The sequence below is a fragment of the Hordeum vulgare genome, chromosome 2H (genome assembly GCF_904849725.1).
Source record: "Hordeum vulgare subsp. vulgare chromosome 2H, MorexV3_pseudomolecules_assembly, whole genome shotgun sequence".
Classification (NCBI taxonomy): Eukaryota; Viridiplantae; Streptophyta; class Magnoliopsida; order Poales; family Poaceae; genus Hordeum; species Hordeum vulgare.
Genome location: NC_058519.1, coordinates 258,206,202 through 258,223,992, shown reverse-complemented (window position 1 = coordinate 258,223,992; position 17,791 = coordinate 258,206,202).

Below are 17,791 nucleotides of genomic sequence, written 5' to 3'. Positions count from 1 at the left end.
ATGACCACTTGAGAAAGAAGTGGTGTACCGGAAAGGTTTTGTGTGAGTGGTTTCGGAAATGGATTAGATTTATGGTGTCGACCGTCCCAACCTTACATGTGCGTCCACGATACCCCTTTATGGGACGGGGCTTTGTTGATTGATTTGGTCGGTGCTAACAAACAGCCAGCATTACTAGTGGCGGGAGTTATATGGTCACTCTCGTGACGGGGTCATACCAGGTAGGTCGACTATGCTGTTTTTACTTGTTCCGGGCACACAGTTGGTCCCCGCATGGATGATATGGTCTAGAGTTAGTGCTCGTAAGACATACATCATGTGGGCTGGGTACCAATCGAGTGGACTCTTTGTCTAGTGTCATCGGGGGAAAGGCAATGATCGCGTACTTACCTCAGTTATGTTATATACCGCGAGTGGTCGATGACACGGAAGTTTCCCAGATCTCATGGGTATAGTGTACAACCTCTGTAGAGTGTAAAACTATTTGAATAGTCGTGTTCACGGTCAAGGACAGTTGGGTAATCCCGCTTAAACTACGTCTAGTCGTTTACGCATAAACCATGTGTGTGTGTATAAAGTTGTTATCTAAGTAAGATGATATGACAAGTCTGGTGACTTGGCATATAGGGTGAATCTGTGGTGTTCAACCCTTAGAAGATACGTTGATATCTGTGACCTGTACTTATGAATACCATCTAGTCATGACGCATGTCCATACAAGCAATTGATCATGCTTATTTACAATCCAAACTTGCTTTCCGCAAAGGCTGCATATTACTTTATTATTGTACCAACTGCATTATCCATATCATGGGTTGTTTGCGACTACATTCAATGTACTCATTGGCTTGCCACTAGTTATTTTATTGACCAGACATGGAGGAACCAGAGTATGGAGAAGAATTTGTCTCAACAGACGTACACGCGAACTAGGACGCTTCCCAGTCAGAATGCATGTTAGTTAAGGCTGATGGCATGGGCTCCCGTTTACTATTAAGTATTACTCTAGTAGTTATGTTGGTGTGATTGGCCTTCTTGGCCCTATCTATGTAAGACTTGACCATGATGGTCCTTTATTGTATCAAACGTTAATTCCGGATGTAAGACTCTTGTTATTCAGTATCTGTGTGTTCAGTGAGCATTGATCTCTGGGATCATTGTACATGTGCATTCGCCAATCTCGACGCGTAAGTCGAGGTCCCCACACCTAGTGTATGGAGGTGAGGAGGATCTCTACATAAAGGGTTACGGTGATGCTAGTTTCCAAACCAACAGGGATGATTGTCGATCGCAAACTAGATTCATGTATGTCATGAGTGGAGGGGAAGTGAGCTGGATGAGTTCCAAGCAAGATACGTTGGTCGACTCCACAACAAAGGACGAATACATTGCGGCTTGTGAAGCCACAAAGGAAGGTGTTTGGATTTGGAAGTTCCTGGAGGATCTTCGTGTGTTCCCGGGCTGGTCAAAACATTGGACGTTCATTACGATAATTCATGTGCCATCGCATTGGCCAAGGAGCCGAGACAACACCACACGACCAGGCACATAGACCTAAAATATCAGTTGATATGAAAGCTTGTCATGAATGGTCATACTAATTTATGCAACATTCACACGGATGCAAATGTTGCAGATCCATTGACTAAGCCGCTTTCACAACCCAAGCATGTGGGGCACGTTAGAGCTATGGGCATACGATGTCTATTTGATTGACTCTAGTGCAAGTGGGAAATTGCTCGAGATATGCCCTAGAGGCAATCATGTATGATGATATTCCCAATGTGTTTATGAATAAAGATAGTCCTTGGATATTGGCAATGATGTGTATCAACAAGTACGTGACTTGTTTGTGAGACTATGCATTGTATGATGACTATCCTAAATGGTCCTTAATAAAAAGGGTTGTGTTGACACGCAACCATTGAGATTAGCATATGACACGGCAGATGGTTTGGTCTCACTAACCATGTAGCATGGATGCTAGTCGGATAATATCGACTCAAAAAAATCTGGTCGGATTTGACATAGTCGGATCTTAGTCGAGATAAGGTCTGAGTTGGCCAAACCCAACTATGAGATGCAACGATAGGCCATCTATGAGTCTCTAGTACAACATACATTCTATGTCCTAAGACATGAGTTGGTGCATGTACTCGGGATGGTGACAGACTTGCTTTGGGCTGACCAAATGCTACTCCCTGACTAGGTGGTAAAAAGGTAGGTCTCGGGCTTGTCCAAACCTATGCGGCGAGACGTGGTCGGGTAAGATCAGATTTTCCTCTCCGGTCACGAGAGATATACTCTCGGCCCCTCGGGTGAACTAACCTGGAGAAGCCTGCCCTTGTGATGAGGATTATGAGATAATCCTTATGTTTGTCGGATTCGCCAAAGCGAGAAATATGTCGTGCTGCAACAAGGATGACCATGTCGCCTTGTGCATGATAACATATATCATGTGGCAAAGGGAAGAAAAGTATGAAGTGCAGGTTCGCCTTACCAGCTTCATCGGACACTTGAAGTTGGCATGCTTTGCTAGAGGCATCTACCGACTGGTCGAGTTGGATGTGATCTTACTTGGGACCAAGTGAACGAGAACCTAAGGGGTTGCGCACTTAAGGGAAGGAACACATGGGCTTTAGGATCCGTGCAACGCCCATAAGTTGATCCCACGCATATTGCCTATAATTAGTGGAGATGTGGCACACTTAATCAGTTGGTCGCTTTGGTATCGTCATTAGGGCTTTGCATTTGTTGCAACTAGCCACCTCCACTCGCCGCTGCTGACTATGTGATCAGAACCTAGCAGTCCGCCTCACGGTGTTCCTCCTACACACACGGATACCATTAGAGGCGGTGCACTTGTGCCGCTTCGACGAACCTGTATGTGGGATCCGGTGACCGCCTATTCGAGGGAGAGGATCCGACGACTTCCTGTTCAAGGGAGATCGGACGAGGAGGAGACAGACCATGCGGACGGGCTGCCCCAACTCTACTTCCGCTGCACGGCACTCCTCGACTATTGGTTACAATCTATGATCCATCTCCGTAGCATATTCTTGGTTGTTCTACATGTAGGAAATTTTTTATTTGCATGTGATGCACCTATGGTATAACCCAGCAGTTGGGTGGAGCATGACCCAGACTAGACCCGCTGCTTCCAACTTATTAATATCTTCAGTAATAAACTCTTGTCGGTCGAGTGCTTGTTTTCGAACCTTCTGCTTGACAGGGCGTGCATGAGGACATACAGCAAGTTGGTGCTTGATCACCTCCCTCGGAACAAGGGGATGTGAGACGTGTTTCCATGCAAACACATCGAGATTTGCCTGTAGGAAGGAGACAAGCGCGCTTTCCTATTTTTTGTCGAGGGTGGCACTTATGGTAAAAGTAACCCCCCCCCCTTGTCGTCCTCTTGCGCATCCACTTGGTTGGTCCTTGGGGTGGCCACTCTATTTTTTTGCCCCCGATGGTGGATGTCTCAGGTGATTCATGGATGGGCATGTTGCACTTAGTGGCGCGCTTTCCAGATTCAATATGAGTCTTGCCGGAGGTCTTGCACTTGTTCTTGGTAGGAGTGTGTGCCTTGTCGACAGACGTTGTGACTGATTCTCGGTAGATCTTGTTGACGTAGAGAACTACGTCTTTCTTGTCTACATGGATGGTGATGATGCTCATCGACCCAGGCATCTTGAGCATGGTGTACGTGTGGTGGGACACCACCATGAATTTTGTGAATGTGGGATGGCCCGAGATTCCATTGTACGGCAGGGACATCTTGGCAACGTTGAAGGTGACCCTCTCTGTCCTGAAATTGAGCTCGCTACCAAATGTGATGGAAGGGTTATCTTTCCCTTTGGCTGAAATCTCCCCCCGCCCACTCCTTGGAAGGATCCCGTCGGTTTAAGGTCTGAATCTGGGGTCTCCACTCGGTTGATCACATCTGGCGAAATCAAGTTCAGGCCGGCCCCACTATCGACGAACATCTTCGTGACCCTGAGTTTGTGAATCGTTGGTGAGACCAACAATAACATGTACCCGACCACGATGATGCGATCAGGGTGGTCCTCAGCATCGAAGATGATGGGAGTGTTGGACCACTTGAGAGGTTTCCTTGCTTCTGCTGCTGGCTCGGCCGCTTTGACTTTGCGGTCCTATTGCTTGAGATGCATGTGGGAGGAGTGGAAAGATACGCCTTCGTCAACCTACATAGTATCTATAGGCTTCTAGAACTCTTACCTATCAGATTCCTCTCGATCCTCGTCATCATTACTATTAGATTGGTCCTCTCAACCTCTAGAAGGCTTCCCTCTCTGCTGCTTGGCCTTGCCGCGGCGGCCAACTCGGTTGTTGCAGCCCTTCTTCTCGGATGCACCGGCACCATCTCGGCCCTTCTCCTTGTCGCCCTTTCATACACTTGCTTCTGCTTCTCCGTAAGCTATTCTACTTGGCGGAACTCCGTGATGTTGTGGCCCTTGGTGAGGTGGACCCTGTAGTACGGATTGCCAACCTTCTCGACTGCCACGGCCTCATAGTCTCTGGAGCACGCGGAAACGTCCTTCCTGGACTCCTTGGTTTTGGCCTTCTTGCCGACATTAGGCTTGCTGAAGCTCTCGACATCCATTACTACCATTCCTTTGCGCATCTTGTTACACTTGTGTCCCTTCTTCGAGGAGGCGGGCGCATTCTCGTCGGCGTCAGAGTCGACCTCGACGTTAGAGTCCTACCCTGGAAGCCTTCTTCCTTATTTAACCTGCGCGCACTTGTCGGTCAGAGCGTAGAGCTCGGCGCCATCTTGCACCTTGTTCATGCTCATCTCCTCATGCATGCGGCGATTACATACTTTTGTGTGAAATACAACGATCACCATAGCAAGGTGGATGTCTAGGATGGTGTGTTGCACGCGGCTGAACCTCTGGATGTAGTTGCGGAGTGTCTCACCATATCCCTGGGGAAGGACGTGCAGATTGCTGGGTTACCCCGGGAGCTTGTCACCCCCATGATAAGCTCCAACAAACTGGTTGCACAAATCCACGCTGGAAGAGATGGATCCTTCTGGCAAATTCATCAGCAAACTCCTCACATTGGGCTTGAGTGCCAACGACAACTAGTTGACGAGAACCTTCTTGTCTCGTCCTCTGGTTGCGTACACCGCTATGGTGTAGACGCCTAGGAACTCTGATGGACTGATATTGATGTTCTATTTGTCCGGCAACTCCGGCTTGAAGGCCCTACTAGAGGGCCAACAGACCTGCCATAGCTCACGGTTGAACGCCAAGCATACCACCTCGTAAGATAGGCTACCAGGTGCCCCGGGCACGGGCTCGTCGACGGCTAGATCTGCAAGGTCATTGGATCTGTGACATGTTACCCGTCGCCTCTTGATTGTGGTGTGTGCGTCCTCCTTGTGTTGGTCCTTCAAGATTTGGTGATGATCTTGCTTTACCCGCGGGTCCGTGGAGGATTGAGACACCTCATCTTGTATGTCGGTACGGTGGGTAATTTGTTGTTGTCGTGGGGGCGACTTCATAATGTGTGTCGTTCGGGCGTCGAGCCCGGTGGTGGGCATTGCGGAAGTCGTGCGCCGCACACGTTAGGAGTCTGTCGCGTCTGGCTTGTCCTTGTTTGTGAAACTCAGTAGGCTTTGTATGGTCGCCCTTCACTCCTCCAGCATATGTGGTGCAGGAAGAAAGTTCAGCAGTAGCTGGGCCTGTGCCAAGGCTTCCACGACAGTTTTAGGGACCGGCAGCGCAAGGCGCGGGTAGGGCTCTTGCTCCTGGCAGTGCCGGAAGGAGCACTCTCCTCCACTGTTGTCCTCCACCGGTCCTCACCACGGGGAGGCCATTGAGCCTGGCCTCGTGCTCCTTGCAGAAGGGTATTGACCGTGCGTCGCTCTGGTTCATCATCTTGCGGGTGCGGGTCACGGTTATCTTGTGAAGGTCGCGGTGGAGGCCCGGTCATAGCGTCTCCGCTCCAGCCACGAGCGCATACTGCGCTAGTACGACGGTGGGGTCTGAGTTGTGACTCGCGGAGCTCCATGCGTTGTTGTGGCTGCGCTTGCCGATGTGACGCGCATGGTGTCCGCCTGAGTCTCCGTCGCCCGTCGCTGTTGGCGTGGGCGGCCTACACGTCAAAGGCATGGTAATCGGGTCACCCTTGTCCTTCTTGGGTGCCATGGGCATTGATGAAGGCATGTAGAAATGTCGATGAAGATTCAAGCACTTGATTCCCCCACCTGGCGTGCCAAGCATGTCGGGGGAGAAACTATGATCTATGTGACCTCCGGTCCCCTTTACAGTTCAGCAGGGGAAATCCAAATGCACAAAGAACATCAGTAGATCAGATCGCGCGGGAGGATTTATACAGGTTCGGGCAGCTATGGGGCATAGAACCCTACGTCGTGTGTGTGCTTGGTTGGTTATGTGGATTCAAGTAGCGAAGTGCAACGACCCGGCAAGGATGCTCGAGAGGTGTAGCTATGCATGCAATTGAACAGAGTATCGACCCTTCTAAAGTTATCCACGGACCTCCTTTTATAGCCCAAGGGGTTACCACAATGGCAATAATAGTCTTTTAGTAGGTGTACAGGGCATACTGCAGGGCCATGGACTGCTTGTTAGAATAGGTAGTGGGAAATACCAAACTACGACGGACTAGGAGAGGTGCATTGAATGCACCGCGAGGTGGCACGCTAGCGACGTTACCCGGCAGGGATTGCCTGGCCTTTTGTGTCAGCCCCGCCTGACAGCCTGCCCGCTCGACACCTCGACTCATGTAGACAATCAAACCTCTCGTGAGGTGGAGCGGTGGCTTGGCGGGCTGGAATCTTATCGGGTCCTACCTATGGGTGGCTTTACAAACTCATGAGAGTCTTGCCACCACGCTTTGGTCTTGGTCTTGGCTTGCTTTGGGGCTTGTTGTGATCCCGTCAAGGATATGCCGGCTTGGGGCCCGCGATTGCCCGTGCATAAGTCTGGGGTACTAAGGACCCCATTTTTTGTACACCAACACCGACTTGGTGCCCTCGCACCGCCACCAAGCCCGTCGGGGAGCGACCAGCCTCCTGAGACCACTCGTCGGTGCATGAGAAGGAATGTTGTCGCTCCGCCACCATCTCCTTGCTCTCCCGACGTGATTCTTAGGCTCCACGTGTCGTGCTGGTCATGGCTCAAATACATCACCGAGCTCAATGCCTCCGCGTGTGATGCTCCAGGTTACGATGGTCAGGCTCCCTCCTGCTCCTTGCTTGGTCCGTCGTTCCGGACCGAACAGGCCAAGCACGACATACCTCCTCCTTCCCGCCATGTAGCACGTGCTCCGGAGCTGCCGACAGGGTGCCAGCGCCGGCTGACGAAGGTGACAGCTGCCAGATCATCTGGACCACAACTCGGGGCACGCATGTGGCCCCCGAGAAGGCACGCAACCGCCAAGACCACATTCTCTAGGACATTGCCACGGTTGGGCACCAAAACCGCGCGGCCCTTGATGGTGGCCCCCTCACCACCGGGGGCTACCTGGCCCTTGGTCCCGAGCTGCGCCGTGTGGTGTGCCCCAACAAGTTCAAGACAGAGCTTCCTCCTTGCTATGATGGCAGTGCCAACCCCACGGAAGTCCTCTTGCTCTACACCATTATCTTCTAGACCGCGAAGGGGGATGACAGGGTCATGGCGAACTAGTTCCCCATGGCACTCAAGGACACCGCATGCGCATGGCTCATGAACCTCCGTGAAGTGTCCATCACTTCGTGGGAAGACTTGTGCAAGCACTTCATCGCCAACCTCACGAGCACAGGCAAACGGCCCCGCTCACTCAACGACCTGTGAGTTGTGTGCCAGCGCCCCGATGAGCTCCTTCGCAAGTTCATCCCGCACTCCAGCCAGGTGCACAACCGGATCTCGAGGGCTTCCGATGCCAGGATCATCTCCGCCTTCATGAACACCATCACCGGTGTGAAGATACGCGAGCAGCTCTCCATCAGGGACGAGCTCGGCTCCGCGGCAAAACTATTCATCCTCGCCGACCGCTATGCCAAGGCTGAAGATGGTTCCCTTTTCCTCCACAACAACCCCGGCATCGAGCCCTCAGCCACAAAGTCCAAGGACAAGGACCCCAAGTGTAAGGGCCTTGTCATGCTTGCGGCGGAGCCCGAGAAGAAGCGTGAGCGTGACCATGGCGAAGCACCAAAGAAGACCTTCTGTGCCTACCACAAAATGAAGTCTGACAACACCAAGGACTGCTACGAGCTCATCCAACTTTGGGAGGGCACACTGTTTGCCGTGGCAGCCGCAAGATGCATGGAAGTGGCCATGGTGGTGGCGGCGAAGGTGGTCGCTGGAGCGACCACAACAACAACAACGTTGCCGGTGACAACGACCGTCGGGGATGGCAAGACCAGCTACGGTAGGCCAACCCTCTGGCCAACGCTGCCCCGACGCGCCAACGACCCTCCACCCGTTGAGAATGTTGGGCGCTACCAAGAGCGTCGCAGGGTGGAATGCATCCTCGGTGGGGCCTAGGCTCCTACAGACAACCACCACATCAGGCCCTCCCGACACTCGAGTCCGTCAAATGCCTCGAGTCGTCTGAGCTCCCCATCGCCTTCGATGCCAGCGACCACCCCAAGTCCATGAAGGTCGTGGGTGTCATCCCCCTACTCTACACTATCGCCATCAGCAACGTGGCCATCACCAAGACAATCATCGACGAAGGGGCAGGACTTAAAGTACTCTTTGTGGAGACCTTCGAGATGCTTCAAATGCCCTACGAGTGCCCGATGCCCACCAGGCCCTTCTCGGTTGTCACCGACGGCTCCACGATCTCGGCGGGACGGGTGCGCCTCCTCAACACCTTCAGCACTCGGAGAAACTACCACACGGAGTTCAATGACATCGACGTGCCTCACATCGATCTGCCCTACAACGCCATTTTGGGCTACCAGGCGCTCTCCAAGTTCATGTCCATGACTCACCACACCTATGGCTTCGTCAAGATGCCCGATTGTGGTGGCACCGTCACCATCCGCCGCAGTGAGCAGGATGGGGTGCACACCCTCGAGCATGCTTACAAGGCTGCCACTATTGTGTACCCTGCTGACTAACACACCCTGAGCCTTGCCGAGGAGGATCTCTTGAAGAAGAAGCAACTGCTCTTTCAGGAGCGGGCCCAGTCCAAGAGGGCATCATTGGATGAGTCGAGGCATGCCCTTCCCTCATCGCCTCCCCCAACTAGGAAGGCACACTTGTCACTTCCCTCCGGGCGGGTTCTCATACGTCGTATCAGACAACATCAAGCATGTCCGGCCTGCCGAGGGAGGTGATCAAGCACCACTCAACCGCGTGCCAAGCGGATGGCCCGTCAAGCACAAGGAAGGGCATTAGGTACCCAAGAAGAAGGAAGTCGGCAAGCTCTAGGATGTAGGAATCACTAGTGAAGCTCCCCACCCCTTGTGGATCTCCAACACCGCTCCTATCTATAGGCCACGCCGCCGTAGGCGCATGTGCGTCGACTTCATCGCCCTCAACTAAGACCACCCCGCGAGGCCCTTCTCTCCTCCATCTCCACTCATGTGCATGTCTTGCGGCCTTCAGGGTGCCGCTGTCAATGTCACGAGGCTAACATGCATGAGTCTGGAGTATCGCGTCGTGGGCATGGTTTGATACGTCTCCAATATATCTACTGTTCCAAACACTTTTTCTCTGGTTTTGACCTCTAATTTGTATGATTAGAATGAAACTAACCGGGGTCGACGATGTTTTCAGCATAACTACCTTGCTGTTATTTTTGTGCAGAAATAAAAGTTCTCGGAATTGGACAAAAAAATGAATTATTTCTAGCAATTATAAGGAATTATATATGGAGCGAAGGCCTACCAAATAAATGCTACCAGGGGGCCACAAGCCAACAGCCCCCCGTCATGCCGTGATGGCTTCTGGGGCCCATGTGGCTCCTCAGACCATAATTCGAGTCCTATAGAATCACATCTTTGGAGAAAAATAAAGGAGAAGTTTTCATCGCGTTTCACGAGACGGAGCCGCCTCCACCTCCTCTTCTTCCTCCAAAGGGATGATCTGGACTCCGTTTGGGGCTTCAGGAAGGGGGATTCGTCGTCGTTGTCATCACAAAACCTTATTCATCAACACTGCCATGATGCTCACCACCGAGAATGAGTAATTCCCTTGTAGGATTGTTGGACGGTGGTGGGATTGGATGAGATTTATCATGTAATGAGTTACGTTTGATAGGGCTTGATCCCTAGTATCCACTATGTTCTGAGATTGATGTTAATACGACTATGCAATGCTTAATGCTTGTCACTAGGGCCCGAGTGCCATGATTACAAATCTAAACCTATTATGCTTTCATGAATATGAGATTGATTTGGATCCTAGCTTGCAACTTGTAGTTACCTATTACGTGTCTTGATCCGCATACCCAAAGTGACAATAATTGGGATTCTTTCTGGTGATTGTCGTAGTTTGAGGAGTTCATGTATTCAACGTGTGTTAATGCTTTTGTTCCGGCTCTCTATTAAGAGAAGGCCTTAATATCCCCTAGATTCCAGTAGGACCCCGATGCCATGGAAGGGTAGGACAAAAGATGTAATGCAAGTTCTTGTCACAAGCAAGTATGACTATATATGGCATACATGCCTACATTATATTGATGAATTGGAGCTAGTTCTTTGTCTCCCTAGTGTGTAACTGTAACATGATCAATGTCATCTAAATCATTATATGTCACCAATCCACGTGCCTAAGCTTTACATGAAATGAATCTTGCTAAGTTACTACTATTTCTGCTACATTCACACCTGCTATTCAATTCTTATTAATACTATTGTTACCAAAGTTGGTGCTAGCACTGTTACTTTTACTACTACCATTTTCTATGCTACTAAATCCTTACTATAGAAAGATATCCTAGGTGTGGATGAACTGACAACTGAACTGCAATGACCAAAAAATATTCTTTGGCTCCCCTTATGTCGAATCAATAAATTAGCGTGCAATACTACCCATGAAGACTATCACGATCTCCTATAGTTGTGGGTTATCAAGACCTTATTCTCGCGCCGTTGCTTGGGAGAATAGCTTTATTTATTGTGTTGACTTGACGATATCCAATTACCACTATGAAGAATCTGAAAGATAATCGAACTAAGATCATCCCATCTCGCACTAGAGGAGGTAAGGAACTGTCATCTAGCTCTGCTTTTGCTTAACCTACTGCTTTAAATCAGCTTATTACACCACCACCTGTTGATCTTCCTAATATGTCGCATGAACCTGATAATGCTACTTCTGAAATTAATCATGATACTATTTCTACATATGTTGAAACTGAAACGGTACCACTGAGTGAATTAGTTGATGCTCATATTGCTAGAGCTAGCGAACTTGAAAACGATGAAACTCATGAAGATTTTGAATGACATGTTACACCCCATCCTCCTAATAGAAATTAATTACCTTGTGTACCTGAAGGTTATGTTATGGGTGGTGAGGAAGCTAGAGACTTTCTTTCTTGCAAAGATAGAGATGAGTTGAAAAAGTTACTATGCAAACTAAAGTAAAAATGTATGATGGTGCAAATGAAACATGATCCTAAATTTGCTACTTCTCATATAATTGTCACTGATAAGGACTATGAATTTGCTACAGATCCTGAATCAATTCCTATAATAGAGTCTGATCCTTTTCATGGTTATGAAAATAAAACTATGGTTGAACACCTTATGAAACTGAATGATATTGCTGCTTTGTTCACCAATGATGAAAAGATATGCTACTATTATATCCTTAATCTTTTTTCCTTTCTCGTTGAAAGGCGGGTCCAAGGAATGGTTTCTTTCTCTTGTTCCTGGTTGTATTCGTAGTACCTAGGATATGATTTATTACTTCTCTGAAAAATATTTTCTTGTTCATAAGAAACAAGCTGCTTTACACGAAATATTTAACTTTTTGCAAATTGAAGAAGAGAATCACCCTCAAGCTTGGGGTAGGTTTCTCCAGCTACTTAGATCTTTGCCTGATTGTCCTCTTGAGAACAATGAAATTCTTGGTATCTTTTATAATGGACTAACTGATGCTTCTAGGGATTTCCTAGATAGTTCTGCTTGTTATGTTTTCAGGGAAAGAACTATTGTACTAGCCGAAGTGTTACTAAACAATATATTCCAAAATGTCGATGTTGGACACTCCCTCAACCACCACCGAAACCTATTCAAAAGAAGAAAGGTATTCTATTCCTCAGCCCTAAAGATATGCAAGAAGCAAAAAAGATCTATAAAGGAGAAAGGTGTTAAAATTGAGGATGTCAAGAAATTACCACCGATTGAATAAATACATGGACTTCATACCCCGACATAGGTAGTATAGGTAAATTCTTTGTGTTCCTTTATTGAGAATGATATACCTTCTGCTAAAACCCCTGATTAATGCATGTATGAATTTGATAACTAAATTGTTAAACAAAATAGTTCAATAACTATGTTAAGGATCAATTGAATAATAATGTGATGATGATAGAACCCTTTAGTGACTTGATGTTTAGAATTGCTAATGATGTGAAAGGTCTAGGTAAACATGCATCTATGGCTCATACCCAACTAGATCAAGTAGCTAAGTCACAAAATGATTTGCTTCCTGAGATGAATAATATTAATGATCATGATGTTAGAGTAATGACTAGTGGAAGTAGAATGACTCAGGAACCCCTTTATCCTAAAGGTCATCCGAAAACAATAGAACAGGATTCCGAGAGAATTAATCGTGATACTCCTAGTCCCATTAAGAAGAAAAAGAAAAAGAAAAATGATAGTAGTTTGCATGCCCATAGTGAACCCGTTGTTGAGAAACCTGATGAGAATCTCGCGCCTAATTTGCATTTATTGCCCGGCTCCAGATTATAAGGCGATCTCTTGCCCATCGGTTTTAAAGCTTACGTCATCGACAGGATCACCTTCAATTTTGGAGGCTAATCTCCCCAATTTCAATCAAGCCAAGGCTGTCGTTTCTCGTATGGTTTCCAAAGAGGGTGTGAGACGCAGAACCATTAGATGCAAGTGGTGTGGGGCCTACGGGCACGCGCCACGAGCCCGTCACAAGAAAGATAGAGATACTAATTGGATTTGGGTGCCCAAATATCCCGATTCTGCCCCCCACGCTTTGCATTCTCCTCCTTCCCGTGCAGAGCAACCCCCCATCTTGTCACATCCATCACTTTCGCTTCCATCACCCCCGCCATTGGTACCACCTCCTTCACGCCCATTCCTGCCACCTCTGCTACCTCCAGTCTCACCCCCTCCACTCTCCATGGCCAACTACCCTTTGAACCCGGTGCCGTTCCTGCGACCGGACTTCGCCGTCGAACCTGGGTCGATTGATAGAATGGTGAGGAGTGGCATGGTGGTAGGTACGATCCCACCTATCAACCACCACTTCCTGGCCATCACGGAGGCAAGCCACTACGTCCCCCTGCATCGTCATGCGGCTATCCGCACCTAGATTGAAGGTCTGTTACATGAAGCTCAGATCTTCCCTACTGAATCCTCTGATCATCCTGTGGGCATTGGGATTTTTGGCTTTACGGACTCTTTTATGTGGTATACTGCCATTGCTACTCCTTTAGAACTAGAAGATGAGGATCTGCTTATCACTTTTGTTCCACACAATGAAGCTCTGAACCGCCGTAGTACCACCTTCGGGCCTGAAGTTTGGATTATGTATTTTGGCTTTCCCTATGATTATCAAACTGAGTATTACATCAACAAGTCTTTAGGCGGCTTTGGCTCTCTTATTTCCTGGTACAACCCACGTCAAGATAGAAGATTCATTCTGCTCAAAGTTAGGGTTCTTAATATTCGGTTAATACCCAAGAGCTTTGTTGTCTGGCAGTTGGGAGGGGCTAAGGATTGTTGGACAGTTCAAATTACCATTCTGAGAAGTAATGATTGGGATAGTTTACTACCAGAAGTTCCACCTGCTGGAGAAGAACACCCTCCCCCTGATGGTAACCCTCACCCACAATTTGGACCTGATCTCACTACTGAGCAGTTGTACCAGCAGCAGGTTCATAACTGGCTTGCTCAAAATGTTGCCCCTCCCAATGCAGTCCCTCCTGCTAATGATGCACCCAATCAGCACGCTCAGAATGAAGGTTGGGGTGTGTGTCCAATCCAACCTCCTCAGGCACCTCCACTACCACCATATCTCTTTAACTTCCAGGCATGGCTTGCTGCACAGGGCCTTCAAGTCCAGGATGGTTTGGTTCCTGATAACAATATCACAGACAATGCCTCCCAAGGATGGAATGATGCTCTAACAGTCTCTGATAGCTTAGGTAGTTCTGATCTTTCGGCTGGCCCTATGTCACTAACAATGGTGCACCCCCAAACTACACAGCAGCAACCTTCTGAGGACTCTCTGAGGATCTCTATAGATATACAAAATGGAGGAATCTGTTTTGGGCTCTCTGAACAGGGGGAATCCATTCTCACACTGCTATTGACAGACCCAGCTCCCAGGCAACAGCTTAATGACTACATCTTCAGAACCATTAAACCTCTTATGGCATCTAGGGGACCTTGGTCCAATGATTATGGCTTCAAACATGAGTGTGTACAAATGGGAGTCTCAATCACTATTGGAGAAGAGGATTTGATCCTCAATAGCACTAGCTCCACCCTATCTGCCACTAGACCTGTTGCTGCTGTTGTGCTCGAGGATTCTTCCCCTGATCATCCCATGTTGTCAGTGGAAACAGAGATCAACCTTAACTAGTTGATAGTAGCTCCACACTATAGCAGCTCTGGGCTGGTCACTACAAGAGGTTCTGATGATGGGGAGGAGGAGATCCAATCCGATATGCTTGTTTCGGTGGGGCTCAGAGGTAAGAGGATCCTCCCCCAAAGGAGAAGGGAAAAATGACAATTCATGTTGACACTACCAACCTGCGTCGCAGCTCTCGTTCGAATAAATATGATGGATTCAAAGTGCCTCCCATGGCTGATGGGCGTATCAGTAAGTTGAAGGTCAAGCCCAGAGTGATGCCCCACATCTAAATTCAGGAGGATATCGGAGCTCTGGAGATGGATGTACCCCCTCCTACCGCCATTAGCACCATGCAGGCCATCGGGACTCACCTCTGCGCCATTCGTGAAGCCGAGCTCACTGCTAGTAAACTGCTCAAGGAAGCATCAGGAGCGGCAGCAGATCACGTCTGAATTAATTATAAGTTGTAGCTTTTTATATTTCCTTATGGTGCTTCTGCAACATTGGAGTGTGCTATGTTGGAACATCCGTGGTCTTAACTCGCCCGTAAAACATTTAGCTCTCTCAAGTGCGATCCGTGACAGTGGATGCGCGGTTATCTGTTTACAAGAAACTAAGATGCAAATGTTTGATGATGGTAATCTGAAATCTTTGTGCCCTAAATGCTTTGATAGATTTGCTTATATCCCGTCTAGGGGAGCCTCAGGAGGTCTTGTCACGATCTAGAGCAGTACTGTATTCACAGGCGTTGTGTTCGTAGAGGAAGATTTTGCTCTTGGAATTCAATTTAAATCAAATCAATCAGCTCATCAATGGAAGCTGATGAATATCTATGGTCCCTGACAGGGAGAACAACAAGCTCTATTTACAAATTGGTTGTTTGACCTAAACATCCCGGCATCAGAAGACTGGTTGATACTTGGGGATTTCAACTCTATGAAAGACCTAGCGAACCGAAACCGACCGGGAGGAGACATGCAAGACATGTTCACGTTCAATGAGTTCATCGGTGAACAAGCGCTTACGAAACTTCCAATCAAAGGTAGAACCTACACCTGGTCTAATATGCAACAAGACCCGCTCTTAGTACAACTGGACTGGTTTTTCACCTCTCTGAACTGGTCACTGTCTTTCCCCAACACTCTGGTGCACCCTCTAGCAAGGCTTGTCTTGGATCATATTCCTTGCTCTGTTGTAATACAGACGAACATTCCTAAAAATAAAAGCTTTCAGTTTGAAACTTACTGGATTGCACACCTAGGTTTCATGGACACGGTCTCATCAGCATGGTCTAAACCGATTAGATACGGCAAAGATGGAAATGCAGCTTCGGCCATTTGTCAAAAAATGAAGGCGGTAAGATTAGCTTTGAAATGTTGGAGCAAGAACATCTCCCGTCTCTCTATCGCCATTGACAACACCAACAAAGCCCTACTGGAGATTGATGCGCTCGAGGACAAAAGATCTCTCACAACTCCGGAGAACAACTTTAGGTCTATACTCAAATCACACGTCATCAGACTGTTGCAATATCAGAAGGATTACTCGAGTAAAAGATGCACGGTTCGATGGATCAAATTCGGGGATGAGAACACCAAATTCTTCCAAACAATGGCGACCGAGCGATATCGTCATAATTGTGTGACTACGCTGAAAACTATGGATGGCACTGTAGTTGAGAAGCACGAGGACAAAGAGGTTGTCCTCTTTGACACATACAGAGACGGAATGGGTACTCCCAGATCACCCGACATACGATTTGATCTCACATCGCTGTTGAGAACAGGCATAGACTTCGATGCACTCACCGCTCCTTTTGAATGATCGGAAATCGATGAAGTTGTCAAACAAATGCCGGCGGATCGAGCACCAGGACCAGATGGGTTTAATGGCGTGTTTCTGAAGGCCTGCTGGTCAATCATCAAACATGATTTTTATGGGCTCTGCGATGAATTTCACAAGGGCTCGCTTAACCTAGAATCCCTTAACTTTGGCTATATTATACAGATCCCGAAGACGACCTCGCCTAAAATAGTAAACGATTACCGATCGATCACGCTACTTAACTGTTGCCTTAAGATGATTACTAAGATCCTCGCCCAAAGACTTCAGAAGATCATCCTGTGGATTGTGCACCGAAACCAATATGGTTTCCTCCGGGGTAGATCGATCCACGACTGTATGGCCTGGGGATTCGAATATATTCATCAGTGCCAGGTGTCTCGGAAGAAGATGGTGCTCCTTAAGCTTGACTTCGCCAAATCGTTTGACACGGTTGAACACTCGGCGATGGTTGAAATCATGCAACATATGGGCTTTAACTCGAGATCGATTAGTTGGATCCAATGCATTTTCTCCTCAGGGAAATCATCGGTGCTGTTAAATGGAATCCCTGGTCGGCAGTTCCCATGTAGATGTGGCGTCAGACAAGGAGACCCCCTCTCCCCACTGATATTTGTTCTAGCTGCGGACCTCCTCCAAACTGTGATCAACAAAGCGCTGGTTGACGGAGATCTTGCGCATCCCATCGATCCAAGAGGTTCTGAGGATTTCCCGGAGATACAATACGCCTACGATACGATCATTGTGATGCCAGCTTGCCCTATCCAAGCTGCTAGGATGAAGGGTATACTAGATGATTATGCTACGACCATCGGGCTAAAGATCAACTACCAAAAGTCAACACTGGTTCCCATCAACTTGTCCCCCGACGAAAGCGACACCATCACGACAATTTTTGGGTGCACGAGGGCCACCATGCCATTTACGTACTTAGGGCTGCCGCTGGGCACATCCAAACCCATGGTTTTGGATATGACTCTGTTGGGTCTGTAAGGCGGAGAGGAAGATAACGGCGGCCATGTCAATGATGACGTACACGGGCAAATTGGCGCTGATGAACTCCCTCATCACATCATTACTCATTTTCTCGATGGGGACTCTTTGGATCCCACCGACGATCGTGGAACAAATCGATAAGATTCAGAGGAGGTGTCTGTGGAGGAAGAAGATGACCGATG